Source organism: Oncorhynchus nerka, linkage group LG15, assembly GCF_034236695.1.
Source record: "Oncorhynchus nerka isolate Pitt River linkage group LG15, Oner_Uvic_2.0, whole genome shotgun sequence".
NCBI lineage: Eukaryota > Metazoa > Chordata > Actinopteri > Salmoniformes > Salmonidae > Oncorhynchus > Oncorhynchus nerka.
Window position 1 is genome coordinate 42,133,908 of NC_088410.1, and position 15,367 is coordinate 42,149,274.

A 15,367-nucleotide genomic window follows, 5' to 3' on the forward strand; every position below is an offset into this window, starting at 1 on the left:
GAGCTCATGAAGTAGCCTCTTCTCAAAAGTTTTACATGATGCTACAAAGAATGAGGTCAGAACAATTCATGGAGAATGGCCAAGCCCACAGATTTGCAGTGAGTGGAAAATGTATGCACCAAAATGAACCTTGCTTCGCTGACTTACCTTGAAATAGCAGATCTGTATGCAGGTCTCCTATCTTAATTTGATCACTCTGTTGTCGCAGAGAAGCAGGGTCAAATTAAGATAGTGTGTGTGTGAAGAGTAGCTGCTGCTTTCGCAACAGCTAATGGGAATCTTAACAGAATACAAAATACCAAATAATTTACCCACAATCCACTGCTTTACACTTTCCCATGTGTTCCCATCAGTTAATCTACGTGTCTAATCAATAAATAAAATAAAGAGCCTCACTTAAGATGTGTAGATTCCAATCTGGCTTCAGAGTAATACTTTACATTAAGTTGCTCTTATACCTGTGTAGTAACCCTGCAATTACTACAGTCACAACATTGTTGTTACAAAATAATTGTGTAATATTTTAATACCTTAGTAATTGCATAGAAATTAAGAGCTTGTCAAACAGAGCATGAAAAGGGTGGGACTTAAGTCAGGGAAAGCTCAATTTTATGCAAATGTCCGGCGATGTGGTAGCGTGGTTGATCAATCAAAGCCTACTATAGCTTCTAGCCCCTACTGGATTGGCTGTTGATACCTAGCACTACCTAGCATGCTGTCGGCTTTCTAGCACCCAAATGGTAAGCAACTCTGGGAGAAGCTAGTGTTGCTAGGTGAAGCAATGCTTGCTTGTGGACATTGGTCATAATAGGTGAGTTTGAAAGCTTACAAACTTACCAACAAAAGAACTTAAGGAAAAATACTTTAACGTACTACTTATGTCGTTTTTTGGGGTATCTGTACTTTACTTTACTATTTATATATTTTTGACAACTTTTATTTTTACTTCACGACAAAATAATGTACTTTTTACATTTTCCTTGATAGTCAAAAGTAGTTGTTACATGATGAATGCTTAGCAGGACAGGAAAATTGTCCAATTCACGCACTTATCAATTGAACACATGGTCATCCCTACTGCCTCTGATCTGACAGACTCACTAAATATAAATGCATAATTTGTAAATGATGTCTTGAGTGTCGGAATATAACCCTGACTATCCGTACATTTTAACAACAAGAAACTGGTGCCATCTGGAAGGAATTTGAAATTAAATGTACTTTTACTTTCGATACTTAATATTTTAGCAATTACATTTACTTTTGATACATATTTAGAACCAAATAATTTTAGACTTACTACTCAAGTAGTATTTTACTGGATGACTTTCAATTTTACATGAGTAACTTTCAATATTTTAAAGTCAATTTAGTACTTTTTCCACTACTGTTGAACTCCCTGAAATTGGAAGGTAAGGAAGATCGATCCCCAGCTGAGTCATACCAAAGACTACATTTTTTTTTAAATAATGATGCCTCTCTGCTTGGCACTTAGCATTTTAGCTTTAAGGATTTGGTGTAAGGCCTTGCAACAGACTAGCATCCTGTCCAGGGGGTATACTTTTAAATCAAGCTGTCTCACGCTACTGGACCAAGAGATATATGTACTCTTCTGGCTCGGACAAGGCTTAATTGTCCAAGGCTTACTTAGGGTTTAATTGCAGGGAACCGGGCTAGTGAGATTTCCTGAGATTTCCCACCCAAACCCATTCTTGTTTCCTGGGGCAAACAATGTTGAGAAACCGTTAAATTATAATAAATATTTATGCCTTTATGCCTAAGGAAAACATTCCTTAGGCTACTTGCATGGCTTCTATACATTGAATTGCCTACTATGACATTTTGACGTAGTTACGGTAGACAATGTCCAATCTCAATCTCCATCTCACATTCAAATCTCCACTAATGTGTGGCACTGGCAGAGGCTCAAATATAAACTGTTGTTAATCACAAAACGGCTGATACACTGTGACCACAAAAGCGCTCGAGGAAATAAACATTTCCAATAAAAAATGCACAATCTTACGTTAACAAAAGAGGGCGTACGATTGGCTACTGGTCAGATTCGCAGACAATTGATCAACTGCGCTATCCAATGTGCTGAATCTCCGCTAGCCTGTGACAGTCACCACAACAAGTGGGTTATCAGGAAGTATAAACAGCCACAACCTCAAATTCCCCCGATAGCAGGTGCAACGGGAGATAAAAGTGAGATAAACGGGAGATAAAAGGGGTCAACACGCTGCCTGACATCTTTCAGTGAAAGGTAGGCATAAACTAATGTAATTTTCACTAGACCTCATAATATTTTACCAATCGGACTGCGCTTCATAGGCCTAGGCTACCTTAAAACTAAGCTACAATGATTCTCTACACTATACTAGCTTATTTTGTCACAAACTGAAATCAGGCGAACTGAGTTTTAGCAACCAGGAAATGGCGGGAGCGATTTCTGCATATTGCATCTTTAACAGAGTATGTTGGCTGCTTGTGTGGGCGTGTGTGTGTGTGGGGTCAGGGGTGGTTACAGAGTTACCAAGCCACTGGGAATGTAATGATGTTCCTTCCTGTTTGAGTCATACGGGGCAAAATGATTCTCAGATGCAACACCGTTACTGTAAACATCAAGCGGGCCCTCTTCAATCAAATGTCTTGAATTCATATGCCGTTGACTTCATTTTCATTTTACAAAGTTTTATTTAAGAACTAAGTTTAATAGCAGAATTACCCGTTTTTGATTCAACCTAGGGCGCCTGGTTACTAGGTTGGATTTGAAGGGCCTCTAGTAGGTACATGTTCATGCAGCCATTGAAGACACTCTTGACTGCAGCAAGTGGAGTTGGGTGAGAGGCGTATGCTCCACTGGGCAGGAATGCAGGAAAACACAGTCATGTGAGAAGCAGGATGCTCATCGGAATGCCAAGGGCTTTTTTTTTCGAGTTCTCAAAACAGCTTGCGGTCTCCGGCCAGCAAGAAGAGAAACCAAGGAACACTTTCTATTTTTGATCATTTTTTCTCTCTTGTCAAAACATTTTGCTCAATTGCAGGGTTGGCTGCTGGTTCTGCGCAGGCATTTACCTAATGAAACTCTCTCTGTTCCAGTAAGCCTAGGTGACTTTGCCATGGGGATTTTGTATCTAATCTCTCATTTAAAACAGCTCAATGATAGAAAGTCACAACAATTCTACTATTACCAAATGTCATGTCAATCCACCAACAATAATTGCACCAAATTATAATTTCTTATTTTCTCAGTTGAATTTATCAACACACATTGATCTATATACAAATGAATGATGTGGTTGCCGGGCAGTTTCAAAGAGGTTCTTCCCTATCTTCCTGTATCTGTCTGCCAACATCTACCTTGAGCGTTTGCTTTGCCTGCCTGGAGTGCCAGGTGGGTGGGGTTTGCACTTTTGCCATCATTTTTATTGGTTTCATTGCATCAGGCAAGCACAGCTCCACTATTATGAATAGTATTTCAACCGAAGTCCAAGTGTACATCATCATACGACCATTGCTTTTCTATGAGATTAAGTGAATGCAATGCCAACAACAGGGGTTATCCTTCTTGGCACTAACTCCTCTCCTCTCTGCCTCACTCACCTGCCAGGGCCTTGATGCGCGAACGCTCGAACAGGCGAGCTGAGCTGTTCTCGTTGTCCCACTCATCATCCCAGCGGTTGTTGACCGTGTCACTGCTGCTGTACTGCTGCGTGATCTCCATGTGCTCATATTCCGCGGCCACTGTCGTCATCCTGACCTTTCACCTTTGACCTTTTCACCGATTATACTTCCTCATCAGTGGCTTCTGATGAAGCCCTGCAAACACAGACAGAGAGAGACATGTTCACATACATGCTACATTCAGTTAGAACAGCAGGGCTGTATTAGGTTGAGGGTGAAGTTGCCCCTAGATGCTGATCTTGGGTCAGTTTAGCATGTTCCCCTTTATAATGGGTTGGGGGAGGGAAATCTGATTCTAGTTCTGTGCCTGGGGTACACTTCACTGAGAGGTGGAATTACATATTGTAGATGGCGTTCCAAGTCGTCTTTATGCAGTCATGCTGTGCATCACAGAAGATTGCTGTATCATATTAATGTGGTTGTGAGATCTGATCATCTGTGCAGCATGACTGCAGAAAAGATGACCTGGAATGCAACCATTGTATAAGGGCAGAACTATGGGGATATTTTCAATAAGATTTCAGCCCTATGTATCATGCTATACTTTCGATTGGCTGCCTAAACATGGTTCATAGGTAGACAAAAAGAGCAATAGTACACAATGTCTATCTCTTGGTTTAATCACATTTTCCAAATATGTCAAGGATTTAAACCCAATTTTAGATATGTGAAAAGTGAGAAACTGAATGACAATGGCATTTTGTCATAATAGAAATTACATTCATTATAGGGAAATGGAGACAACAGTGTTTCCCCACTCAAAGTGAATTAGCCAACAATGTTTTGCTGCTGCCTAAGGACAAACTAATCAAGACACACAGTGCCATCTTCTGGTAAAACCTGAGACTCACTTTTACAGATCGTTTTCTATCACATATACCACAATCATTCAGGGTAGCCCTTTCCTGCAGTCAATGACCAAAAGCACCCTCTTTGACCTCATGGGTGGAATGTTATTCATATTTTTTGTTATATTTCAGTCTTCTGTGATGTATATAAAGTTGTTGGCAGCATTAGTTTCAAAATTATGATATTCCCATTTTTAAATATAGCTACCCTGAAAGTCCAGATTGCTTTATTTGAAATAATTGTATTGATACCGAATGGTATCATGTTCAAATTGATCAGAAATACAGTGTAGACATTGTTATGTTGTAAATGGCTATTGTAGCTAGAAACGGCAGCTTTTTTATGGAATATCTATGGGCCCATTATCAGCAACCATCACTCTTGTGTTCCAATGGAACGTTGTGTTAGTTACTCCAAGTTTATCATTTTAAAAGGCTAATTGATCATTAGAAAACCATTTTTCAGTTATGTTAGCACAGCTAAAAACTGTTGTTCTGATTAAAGAAGCAATAAAACAGGCCTTCTTTAGACTAGTTGAGTATCTGGGTTAGATTACAGGCTCAAAATGTCCATAAACAAAGCACTTTCTTCTGAAACTCGTCAGTCTATTCTTGTTCTGAGAAATGAAGGCTATTCTATGTGAGATATTGCCAAGAAACTGAAGATCTCATTCAATGCTGTGTACTACTCCAGTCACATAACAGCGCAAACTGTCTATAACCAGAATAGAAAGAGGAATGGGAGGCCCCGGTGCACAATTGAGCATAATTGCAAAAAGGTTTTCTAATGATCAATTAGTCTTTTAAAATTATAAACTTGGATTAGCTAACACAACATGCCATTTGAACATAGGAGTGATGGTTGCAGATAAATGGGCCTCTGTACGCCTATGTAGATATTCCATTAAAAATGAGCCATTTCCAGCTACAATAATCATTTACAACATTAAAAATGTCTACACTGTATTTCTGATCGATTTGATGTTATTTTAATGGACAAATGTGTAAGTCAGCACTACGGCTAGACGGGGTCGTTCATGGAGCTAACAACTGAACTACAACCTGAGATTGTGTCTTACGTGCAAAACGTGTTTTACGAACACTCGTGTATGTACAGTGCATTCGGAAAGCATTCAGAACCCTTCACTTTTTCCACATTTTGTTACGTTACAGCCGTATTCTAAAATGTATTAAATAATATAATTAATCATCAATCTACAATACCATAATGACAAAGGTTTTTAGACATTTTTATTCATGTATTAAAAATTAAAAACTGAAATCTTATTCATTAGTATTCAGAAGCTTTGCAAACCTGTCATCAAGGCAAAGGATTGCTATTTGAAGAATATAAAATATAAAATATATTTTCATTTATTTAACACTTTTTAGGTTACAACATGATTCCATATGCATTATTTCATATGTTTATGTATTCAATATTATTCTACAATGTAGAAAATAGTTTTAAAAAAAGAAAAGAAAAACACTTGAATTAGTAGAATTAGAATTAGAATTAGTGTTCTAAAACTTTTGACCAGCTTAATGAGGTAGTCATGACATAGGCACCTGGAATGTGCCTTGTTAAAAGTTCATTTGTGGAATTTCTTTCCATCTTAATGCGTTTGAGACAATCAGTTGGTTGGTGACAAGGTAGGGGTGGTATACAGAAGATAGCCCTATTTGGTAAAAAAAGGCCAAGTCCATATTATGGCAAGAACAGCTCAAATAAGCAAAGAGAAACGTCAGTCTATCGTTACTTTAAGACATGAAGGTCAGTCAATCAGGAAAATGTCAAGAACTTTGAAAGTTTCTTCAAGTGCAGTTGCAAAAACCATCAAGCACTATGATGAAACTGGCACTCATGAGGACTGTCACAGGAAAGGAAGAGCCAGAGTTCCTCTGCTGCTGAGGATAAGTTCATTAGAGTTAACTGCAGCTCAGATTGCAGCCCAAATAAATGCTTCACAGAGTTCAAGTAACAGACACATCTCAAGATCAACTGTTCAGAGGAGACTGCGTGAATTATGCCTTCATGGTCAAATTGCTACAAAGAAACCACTCCTAAAGGACACCAATAAGAAGAAGAGACTTGCTTGGGCGAAGAAACATGAGCAATGGACATTCGACTGGTGGAAATCTGTCCTATGGTCTGTTGAGTCCAAATTTTAAGATTTTGGTTCCAACCGCCATGTCTTTGAGAGATGCAGAGAAGGTGAACAGATGATCTCTGCATGAAGCAGAGATGGAGGAGGAGGAGGAGGAGGAGGAGGAGGAGGAGGTGTGATGGAGTGGGGGTTCTTTGCTGGTGACACTGTCAGTGTTTTATTTAGAATTCAAGGCACACTTAACCAGCATGACTATCACAGCATTCGGCAGCAATATGACATCCCATCTGGTTTGCGCTTAGTGGGACTTTCATTTGTTTTTCAACAGGACAATGACCCAAAACACACCCCCAGGCTGTGCAAGGGCTATTTGACCAAGGAGAGTGATAGAGTGCTGCATCAGATGACCTGACCTCAACCTAATTCAGATGGTTTGGGATGAGTTGGACCGCAGAGTGAAGGAAAGCAGCCAACAAGTGCTCAGCATATGTGGGAACTCCTTCAAGACTGTTGGAAAATCATTCCTCATGAAGCTGGTTGAGAGAATGCCAAAAGTGTGCAAAGCTGTCATCGAGGCAAAGGGTGGCTACTTTAAAGAATCTCAAATATAAAATATATTTTGATTTGTTTAACACTTTTTTGCTTACTACATGATTCCATGTGTTATTTCATAGTTTTGATATCTTCACTATTATGCTACAATGTAGAAAATAGTAATAATAAAGAAAAACCCTTGAATGAGTAGGTGTATCCAAACTTTTGACTGGTACTGTATATAATACATAACCTAATAATACTCCCAATCAGATGCTTACGAAAATAGGCCTCATACCCTACAATAAAGAATCAAATAAAGAAAGAGAGACGGAGGGCGTCATCGTTGGCGTTGTCATTATCACAGCTCCTACAGTTGATGGAAGCAGCAGTGTACATACACTACATACTTTATTTCCCTAACCAGAGGCCTCCACAGTGACTACAGCTGCCTTTTACCCACTTCGCCACTTAGCAGACAATTCTAAGTGCATATGATCATCAGCAGAAACTGCAACCAAAGGGCTCTCCACTTCCTGTAAACATTAGTAGTTGTCTATAGATTGCCTCAGCCTTTTCCTCCTCCTCTGATACTTTGTGTATCCCCCTCTATCCCTCCCCTGTCTAGGCATGAGTCCCAAATGGCACCCTTTTTCCTTTCCCCTAGTGCCCTATGGGCCCTGCTCAAAGTAGTCCACTATAAAGGGAATAGCGTGTCATTTGTGACGTAGCCTAGGGTGCAGGTTGACATGTATTGTCATGAGTCTTGTCCTGGAGGTGGAACTGAGCGATTTCGGCTAGAAATGCTAGCCGCAAAGTCAAAATTAGCTATATTGTAAATATTACAGAAAACTCAAATTGGCTTTTTGGTCTTCATTTAAGGTTAGGGTTAGGCGTTTGCAGTGTGGTTAAGGTAAGGGTTAGGTTTAAAATCAGATTTTATTACTTTGTAGATGTACCAGCTAGTGCTGACACTGCAGAGCTGCCTGCATGACATGCAAAAATGCTAACCTGCTCCTAAGACTGCCAAGCCATTACCGCCAAAGAGTATTCAACTCAACCAATTTCATTAGCTGGTTACCAACACAGCTAATGTCTATATTTGACTAGTTATCTGAACATACACATTCTCAAGTTCTCAGTCTTTGTTTGGTAAAAAAAAATTCAAATAATTTTAAAGATGTAGTCCGGGATCTTAAGAATTTACAAATCCGTAGCATATTGTACGAATTGGAATTCGTAACATACCATGCACATTTTTTAAATGCAGGACGTAACATATAATACGGCATAGATGAGGTAGAACACAATTGTGCAAAATCTTCAGGGACCCGTTTTGGCACATGATCACAACATTCAAAACTACTGGCTGAAATTATGCAAAAGCATTACTTTACGGCAATCATTGATAATACTTCTGCTCAACTGCTCTGTACTGATCGTTTATGTCTTCTTTAATAAAAATGTCCATCCGTATTATATATATTTTTCACTTTTACCCCTTTTTCTCTCAAATTGGTAGTTACAGTTTTGTCCCATCACTGCAACTACCGTACGGACTCGAGAGTAGCTAAGGTGGAGAGCCATGCGTCCTCTGAAACACGACCCAGCCAAGCCGCACTGCTTCTTGACACACTGCTAGCTTAACCAGGAAGCCAGCAACACCAATGTGTCGGAGGAAACACCATACAACTGGCGACCGAAAGTCAGCTTGCAGGAACCCGGCCCGCCACAAGGAGTCACTAGAACGCGACGGGACAAGGACATCCTGGCCGGCCAAACCCTCCCATAACCAGGACGACGCTGGGCCAATTGTGCACCGGCTCATGGGTCTCTCGGTCATGGCCAGCTGTGACACAGCCTGGTATCGAACCCGGGTCTGTAGTGTGCCACTCGGGAGGCCCCCATCCATATTCTAAATACAAAATAAATGTTCTGTTTTGATGGAATGATTCAAGTGGGGATACATTTTAATCATCATAAGAAGTCCTAGGATTCAGAAAATAAGTTAATTAGCAATTATGCATTAGTGATCTTAACATTTACTGGATGTAAGAGGAGATATCAGCCCTCGAGGAAATGGAGGAGGAGATATGGGACGGTATGGAGCTCTTCAAATGGCCTTCGTGTTAATGTCCTGAAAGGAAAGCAGAGCTAATAAGGGTCCTCTGGGGCTAGAACAACTCTAATGGAACAGGTAACATGAGCCCTCCAAACACTCCCTAACCCTGTGGAAAAATCTGTCAAACCTAAAGTATGGCAAATATCAAATGCAGAAGTGATGCATTGTTCATATTGAGATACATGTATACATATTGCTGGGTGAGTTTAGGTCAAAGGTCAGTCATCAGGTCAGGTCAGACTGTAAGGGGTCAGTCAGGTAGTAGATTCAGGTTCATCTATTAATTCCTTGTAAGAAATACCTTAATAATTTGAATTATGTTGTTAAAATTATGTTATTTCTAGTGTGTTCTTATGCCAAATACTTACTGGGTTTCTTAAATTCCTATAGACCTTTCCATCTACTAATTTCAGAGAGGAATAACATGAAACTACCCACTCTGCAAAAACTGGTTGAACCAATGTTTCCATGTCATTTAAAAAAGAGTCAATGTGATACCATTTTATTATTTTTTTTATTTCACCTTTATTTAACCAGGTAGGCTAGTTGAGAACAAGTTCTCATTTGCAACTGCGACCTGGCCAAGATAAAGCATAGCAGTGTGAGCAGACAACACAGGCCTTTAGACTCATCTCTATTGGCTCATCTCTATTGGCTGGCATTTCTGTTCGAATCAACATGGAAAACTGATTGGATTTGCAAAAAGTCATCAACGTAAGGGAATTTTGTCTTTTTTTCAGCCAACTTTAAATCCAATGACATGGTGACACGCTTTGTTGATTTCACATTGAATTCACATTAGTTGATAACTCAACCAAATGTAAATCAAAAAGAGATGTTGAACTGACATCTGTGCCCAGTGGGTAGCCATCCTTTCTCTCTAAGAAACACTACAAAGCCCTACCATACCACCACTAGGTGTCCTCCTCTTCCAAAGGCTCTCACAACTGCTAGAATTATCAAGTCAGGCTCAGTACCCCCTTTCCTCTCCTTCTCTCCCCTCCCCTATGACACATTGCTTATATGCATCTGTTGGGTCATTTAATTTCTACTATGGTCCATCACAACAGAATCCCTAGATCGCCTACAAAAGCCCTAAATGGCATTGGACCCTCCAATCTGTCAGATCTACGAAACGTCCTTTTTCCTCCCACACACCATGCCTTTGGAGCTCCCTTCCCGACAATCTCAGGGCTGCTCAAACCTATGGTATATTTAAAGCAGGCCTTTAGACTCATCTCTATTGGCTGGCATTTCTGTTCGATATATTATAATTTTTCACCCCACAGCCCTTTCATTCGGAGTAGGGTGAAGTTGTCCCTAGACGCTGATCATTTGTCAGGCGGGTTAGGATTGGGTAAAGGAAACTAATCCTAGCCTGTACCTAGGGGAAACTTCACCCCACAGCCCTTTCATCACACTAAATCTAGGGTTTGTTCAGGATAGGTGAGTAATATCATCTCTACACATCACATTTCTATGAGCAACAGTTTGAACATTTCACCTTCTTGAATACACCCCAGGTTAAGAATTATGGCAAAGCAGTCCAGTTCAGCGGTTAAGAATGTTGGTCCAGTAACCGAAAGGTCGCTAGTTTTAATCCCCAAGCTGACTAAGGGAAATCTGTCAATGTGCCATTTAGTAAGTTGCTCTGGATAAGTTGCTCTGGTTAAGAGTATCTGCTAAATGACTCAACTATAAATGTAATGATATTTCACTCGCAGACACAATTTCACCCACTAGGGAACTGAGATCCACATTGATCTGAGATGGTGCAATTATAGAATATCAACCAGCATTTTGTCTCTTCAAATGGCAACATTTTAACTATTTATTTTTACAGACAGTCATGTTTTTCACAGAATGAGAGCAGGCTACAAGAGATACATTCCAGTTACAAGGCACCTCCATTGATGGAATACATTCCAAAACAAAAAAACTGAGGCTATGGGGTATATTCAGAATCTGAATGTCCCACCTGCCTCCTCCCCCAAGAAAAAGTATCATGATATTGACACCCTATTCAGATGGTATGAAAATCCAGTAAATGTAGATGTGGGTTTCTCCAATGATATGTCATGTTTCACATGGTATGTATTGTGGATGTCCATCATCCATTTCGTATGGTATGTTATGAATAACAATTCATATGATATGTTATGAATGGCAATTTGTCCAATATGTTACGAATTAGCTAAAGTTATGATATGTTTACGAATTCCAATTTGTTGTGGATAACGTTAGCTAGGTGGCTAACATTAGCTCGACTAGGGGTTAAGATTAGGGTTAGGGTTAATCCTTATGAGTCTAAACTGGGGGATGGTGGGGGGGGATTCTACTAAGATAACATATGGAAAGAATTGTTTTAAGATGGTCATACCAAGGATCATTTAACTATATGATTTTGAATGTTAGGTATTTCTGATGAAACATTTAATTTGGCCTTACTGCTATTAGCCCATAGATATGCATTGAATGGCAGATTCAGACATGGAAAAACAGATATATTAGAGTGTAGCCCAAACTGTTCGGACGCTTACAGACGTTTTCATGAGAAAACCGATTTTCGGGATGTCTCCTGGTCTGACAATCACCGCTGTAGCTTGGCCAGCTTCCACCGCAGATGCAGAAAGCCACTATTGGATTGAGACGCAGTCCTTGCAAAAAAAACTGATATCTCTACCTTAAAACAGAAGGATTTGGATGGGGATTTATTTCATCATGCTAATTAGATTTCCCACGGGGGCACGGACATCGACTGTAGGGGGTTAAAGGGTTTTAAGGTTAGTGTTAGGGTAATTTAACAAGCTAAGTCGTTGCAAAGTAGCTAAAGAGTAGTAAGTAGTTGCAAAGTTGCTAATTAGCTAAAAGTTGTCCTTAGTTAGATTTGAACGCGCAACCTTTATGTTGCTAGACGTTCACGTTATATTACGCCCACTCATCCATCGCAAACCAACCACCCTACATTTGGTTTTGCCTTAAGTAACCTTCTGTCTTATGTAACCATACCAAACTAATTTGAGTGTCACGGATTTACATTTACTATACTACATCTAGTCTATGAGACTAGGCTGCTTCCACCCCCTCACTCTGAGCAATAACAGAAATTGCAACAGCTTGGATACTAGCTTGGCAAATCACCATGGAGCGCTATATACCCAGAAACCTTTGTGCTATCTAACAGTTGGCTGTTGTGTGGACCCGTTCACTCTGAAGCTATCATTTTACCATCTATTCTCCACAATGTCTGTCATGTAAAGCTGTATGAACAAGAGGGGAATGATGGCCATACTATCCTGATATAGCAACCGTCTGGCATAATTTGTTTCAGTAATTTTCATGCATTCTACATCAGCTCACCATGACAGTGCTGTGTGTTTCTAAACTAGGGCTAAGCCGAGGGTATGCATGTTTAAAATCTACATGGCAATCACACAGTGATGATTTCCTTTGCAAGCAGGACATTCTAGAGCATACAATATGGACACTTTCCCCCTTTTTCAATGTATAAAGCCAGACAATCCTTGTTACATCACACATCCCCTTCCCAAACACACACGCAACAAAATCTGATTTTGTATCTCCACACACCCACACAGATGCTGCTCTACACCTCGCATCGCATACTGGTGCTACGGATACGGATTGCATCTATTGTTAAGCCCCCCCTTCACTACCTCTGTTTAAAGCGACAGGAGAGACATCATGCCACTCAAGTCTTTGTGCATTCAAACATGTATGCTATCCAAGGCATGTAGTTTTGCAGCTGACCATATTACTGTACGACTGGCTTTTTGTAACGCATCACTAGCATACCAGGCAATCGTATTTTGGGAGGGTCTCCTACTAACTGGACACACATGCATGGAATGTGTGTTAGCGCAAGTGCTTGCTACAGCTGTGCTACAGCTTTTTAGCATGACACACATAGAACAAGGCCCTTACAGAAGGCACTCATTTATATTCTACTGCGTATGTGCTGAAAGAGATACAATTGCAATTGAGTCGGATTTGAAACTAGATAGTTTCTAAATTGTGTAGAGATGTGCAAAAACAAGGCAAATTATGTGAATTCCAGATGATGATATTGGGCTTTGGTTGAAGGGAGGCTTGGGGAGTCCCCATAATACAGTGACTCACTCAGCCCTGAATCCTCATTTACTTTGACATCCGCCTGCGTAACTCAATTGTTTGAGTGCAAATCTTCTATTGACATTAATGTATGAAAGCATGTGCATCACATGCTAAGATTATGAAGGAAGAGATCCAAGCCTTCCAATCAGATCTTTGTCACCTGCCTCCCTCAGCCCCATTAGCTGACCGTATCTCCTCCAACATTATTATATTTACAGTCGATGCCATACTATGCTAATCCCTTTCTCAAGTGAGTTTGTTGGCGTATACCATGTCCAGAAAACACACATTCAAAAAAATGTACTTTTTTTTTCTTTTCATATGAGCTACATGAATGTTACGATCCATTCTTAAAAGGGTGATATTTTTTAAATAAATTGTACTTGTCTGCAGTTTCTACTGACATGCATCCTTAAATAATAAACCAACATTAATCTGAGAAAATTAATCTGAGAAATGTCTTGCTACAACAGCTGCAAGATGTTCAGTTTTCAGTTTCAAATGTGCTAATGGCAGTATACTGTTGGTAAAGGCACACATCCAAAGCTCTTATTATTATGTAATGTTAAGCTATTTGCAAGATGAATGACAAAGCTAGTGGGATAACAAAGAGTATGGACAACAGTTGTGCAGGGTTGAGAACCAAACCTATTTTTTGAACGGAGAAATACCTTTGTGCATCACCATTTTACAGTAACTAAACAATATATTTAAAAATGTGTTCTGTGTCCCAACTGGGGCATAGGCTAGGTCTCTTCTGACAAGTGAGATTCTATGTAGTCATTTCACCAATTGATAGTCATATATACAAGGAAAGGATTAGGACTAAAATCAATTTGCGGCCCAGAAAAAGGGCAGTTATTTGAAAATATATAGGTCCATTATCATTTCTACATACTTCCTATCTAGTTTTAAATATTCAAGTGTGGCCTGGAGTCCCAAAACAATAATTCCCCCATCTCCAAAAAAACTTACTCAAACCTCCCATGGGCCTGATTGAATGGGCATGCAGACCGGATCTGGCCTGTGGGCCATATTTGCCCACCCCTGATCTATACGCATCTCCAGAGTCTAAAACTATCCTCTGCTGCTTGCCTCCCAGCACTGATCAGAAAGAACTGGCAAGATGCAAGCATATGATCTACTACGATTGAGCCAGATTGCCTTCACCTGTCCTCTTTTGGATTGGTACAGATAAAGTAGAGGAGAAGAGGTGTGGAGGCCACTGTAGACTATTGAGATGCAAGTATCTTACTGTGATCTAATAAGACAAACCAGCTTCTGACAGCCAGTAATGAGTACTCTGTCTTTTCTTATGCATCAATGTCATGCTCTTAAAATGTCACACATGCCAGACAATTATGACTTCATTTCCTGAAGACAAAACCTCTGGAAAATGTTAGCTGTTTTTTCTCCATTGGTCCTAGACGCTATGATACGGATGTGTCTTTCTTCACATGCAGACGAGCCCCAAAGTGAGAATACAGATGTAGTTGTTGCCTAAAGTGGCAAGCATTTGACTTAAATGTCCCCAACCTAACTGTCTTCAATCAAGTGAATGAACCTGTTCTTGTGGCCCATCTACAGTGCATTCGTAAAGTATTTAGACCCCTTCACTTTTCACACATTTTTGTCACAGACTGATTTTTTTTTAAAATCCTCATCAATCTACACACAATACCCCATAATAACAAAGCGAAAACACGTTTTTAGAAATACTTTATTTACATAAATATTCAGACCATTTGCTATGAGACTTGCAATTTAGCTCAGGTGAATCCTGTTTCCATTGATCATCCTTGAGATGTTTCTACAACTTGATTGGAGTCCACCTGTGGTAAATTTAATTGATTGGACATGATTTGGAAAGGCACACACCTGTCTATATAAGGTCCCACAGTTGACTGTGCATGTCAGAGCAAAAACCAAGCCAT

General features: G+C 39.8%; 1 pseudogene across 1 annotated transcript in view; it reads right to left on the bottom strand.

The window, feature by feature from the left end:
- LOC115142692 (spectrin beta chain, non-erythrocytic 1-like) overlaps positions 1 to 15,367 on the bottom strand; it is a 93,138-nt pseudogene that overhangs the window by 70,645 nt on the left and 7,126 nt on the right. The window contains exon 2 of the transcript XR_010458769.1: positions 3,607 to 3,822. The product of XR_010458769.1 is annotated as a spectrin beta chain, non-erythrocytic 1-like (transcript). The remainder of the gene's footprint in view (positions 1 to 3,606; positions 3,823 to 15,367) is intronic.